Here is a 3,672-nt window from a genome sequence, read left to right as displayed (position 1 = left end):
TAAGTGAGGCTGGTGTTGCTAGTCCCAACATGACTGTTTAGCCTTGCTTCCAGAGGTTCATTTATGCTTTCTCATTATCATTTTTTCTCTTAAAAATAAGTCTCGTTTGCACTTGTCTGTAAACCACGACCACAGTAACTCAGGTATCCTTGAATGTGTTTCCCTAGTCAAAGCTGTTGTTAGGTGCTACTGGGCCATTCTGACTCATTTTGACCCTATGTACAACAGAATGAGGGAGCTCTGGTAGCATAGTGGCTAAGGCACTTGACTGCGAATCAGAAGACTGGCGGTTCAAACCCACCAGCCACTCCTCGGAAGGAAGGTTGGGCAATCTACTTCCGTAGTTATACTGCCTGGGCAACCCAAGGAGGGGTTGCTATGAGTCGACAACAACAACAGAATGAAGCACTGCCCTGTCCTGTAGTATCCTCATAATCATTATGTTTGAGCCCACTGTTGCAGTGTCTGTTTCAATCCATCTCGTTGAGAGTCTTCCTGTATTTCACTGACACTCTGCTTTGCCAAGCATGATGTCCTAACAGTTACTTCACTTTATCTCACTGCTTATTTAATTTCAGTATCTGAATATTAGTCATTTTCTAACTAAATATTTGTTCAGTTTTTTAACTTTTAGTCTGGTACAAGTTTCTAGTTTCTCGGAACATGTAGTACCTCTATTTCCCCAGTTGGGACTTCTTTCCCTCCTCCTAAATTGCTCTGTGCTTTCTAGAATCAGGAATTTTAAATAAAACAAAAAAGCAACAACAACAACAACAGTGCAGCTTCTATGCTGTAAAGATGGATGTAAGGAGATCTGGTTATACAAAGACTAAGAGATCAGCTGCTAACCAAAAGGCCAGCTGTTTGAACCACCCCAATTTCTCTGTGGGAGAAAGTCTTGGTGATTTGCTTCCATAAAGATTACAGCCGAAGAGACCCTATGGGGCTGTTCCACTCTGTCCTATCAGATTGCTGTGAGTTGCAATCAACTCAACAGCACACAATAGCAACAACAGAAAAGATGGAAGGTGTGTTATCCTTCTGGCAACTGAAGTTGTTGTTATGTGCCAGCGAATTGGCTCTGACTCATAGCCACCCTATGTGAAACAGAATGAAACACTGCTGGATCCTGCACCATCCTTACAATCAGTGTGATGTAACTGAGGTAGGGTGATCAAAATAATGCAATTGCAGAGTATGTGCTATTCTAGTTGGTACTTTATGTATGTCAGCTTCTAAGAGTTGCAGCACTATGAGTTCCTATACCAAAAAATATAAATAAATAAAACTCACCCTGTCGAGTCACATCCGACTCATAGTGACCCCTCCTTGGGTTTCCAAGGCAGTATCGCTATGGAAGTAGATTGCCCAATCTTCCTTCTGAGGAGTGGCTGGTGGATTTGAACTGCCAGCCTTCTGGTTTGCAGTCAAATGCCTTAGGCATTCACCAGAGCTGGACTTAAAAGAAAATGAGAAGGAAATGAGCAGAGGATGAGAAAAGTTGAAAGACAAGAAGTTGGCACCAGCCATTCATATATTATTTAAAATCATGGGAGGCAGAAGTAGAGAACTATCTATTTTATAAAAGTATAGGAAAACATGTTTTCAGGTATCTTTTATTATAAAATACTGTCCTGATGTATAGCAAATAGAATTTGATTTTTGATCCATGAAAATAATCACTTGGCATGTAATATGAGTCCATGCACTTTAAAACTTGTTTTACCACTTCTCTCCAGGATGATTATTTTACAATCCAATATAAATGTAATAATCTGTATAAGAATGAATGGAGGACTCACATTGTAAGGAATGAGGACACATAAGTATATTGCTTCACTAATATTAATGTAGTAATTCTTATAGTATTGAAGGTAATAAATTTTCAGTAATAGAAAAATATAAGGCCTCTTGTTCTTGTTTACCAAGTAGTATTTCATGAGATTTCCTGCTTGTGCCATTACCCGTAGAGGATACATTCATTTTATAATGAAAATGCCATATAGCAAACATGCAATCACAAGACTGTCTACATAAGTAACATCAATGCAGATTTTCATCCAATAATTCACATTCCTTGTACCACAGTACAAATGGGTGATATATTTAGGCTTACTCAAATAAACTCCTAAATTACAAATAGTCACCACAACCACCATTCACAGTATACTCTCCCTTGCTCCTCATGTCAGAGATATTACTGCTGCCTTTGTCATGATATGTACAGTTAAATGAAAGCAACAACTCACCCATAAACTCCAGTATTTAGAAAATATGTGAATTCAGAAGTAATAACTAGCAGGTATTAACAGCATGAAAAATTAATTTGGAGCAGGTACAGATTCAAAGGTAGAACTGATTTCCTTATACATTTAAATCCAAATATTCCTACCCTACTGGATGGAGGAGAGGAAATCTGTCTACTTATGATAATATTTTAAAATGTGCACTCTACTTTAGTATACTACTAAGTCCAAATAATAAGATATTCATTTGGGTGCACATATCATTATCTTTACAAAAAAAAAAAAAAAAAATCACTTATTCTGTCACCCTTCTCTCAAATAGTTGTGCACAGTAGGAACAACAGGTCAATGTAAGACCATGAAATTTAAAGAATACAATTAACAGAAGGTGACAAAGAGGCGCATGCATATAGTTTAGAAAGTGCCAAAATAAAATTTTATTTATAACAACAAGTTTCTATCCCATGGGCCATGGTTTGACAATTTGTTTTTCTTAAATATTGTATTAAATGAATTATATATCTATATTACTGTGTTCTTAGGGGCTGTCTTAAATTTCATGCCTAAGATGAATGGTTCACTTGCCTTTCCTTAATTTTAGTCCTGAGCACTACCAAAGATGAATTGTTTTCAATTGCCAGCCTTGGGCCCAGACTGAAGGTACACTTTTCCATCTCTTATTCCTCCTCTCTCCTCCCCAGGACTTCCTGACTCTAAAAACCAAGTTACCAGCTATTAATTCTGAATTTCAAGTAAATTAAAAGATGCATGTCTTGGACTTTGTTTTTATTTTGTTAATAATATTTTTTCTATGGAAAATGCACTTTAAAATTAAAATAAGAAATTGTTAATATTTTAAGATTTTTGGAGGATTTTGAAGGAAGAGATTGAATTTTATCATACATATATATAACTAAACACACACACTCATAGATAGATAGATAGATAAATCCAGGAGCCCTAGTACCATAGTGGTTAAGTACTCAGCTGCTAACCAAAGTTGACCATTCAAACCCACCAGTTGCTCCATGGAAGAAAAATATGGTAGTCTGCTTCCATAAAGAATCCAGCCTTGGAAACCCCATGAGGAAGTTCTACTCTGTAAGTTCATATGAGTTGGAATTGATCCAATGGCAATAAATGTTTATGTTGTTTTGTTGATTTTGTTGCTAGGCTTCATCTAGTCAGTTCCAACTCATAACAACTCTACATAAAACAGAACGAAACACTGCCAGTGTATGCCATTCTCATAATTGGTGCAGTGTTTGAGCCCATTGTTCCAGCTACAATGTTAATCTGTCTCTTTGTGGGTCTTCCTATTTTTGCTGACCCTCTACCAAACATGATATCCTTCTCTAGGGACTAGTCCCTTCTGAAAACATGCCCAAAGAATGGTGAGACAAAGTCTCACCATCCTTTCTTCTAA

Source organism: Orycteropus afer, unplaced genomic scaffold (assembly GCF_000298275.1).
Source record: "Orycteropus afer afer isolate SDZICR_OR568_19922 unplaced genomic scaffold, OryAfe1.0 scaffold00465, whole genome shotgun sequence".
NCBI classification, from domain to species: domain Eukaryota; kingdom Metazoa; phylum Chordata; class Mammalia; order Tubulidentata; family Orycteropodidae; genus Orycteropus; species Orycteropus afer.
Note: the sequence above shows the minus strand (reverse complement) of the source record.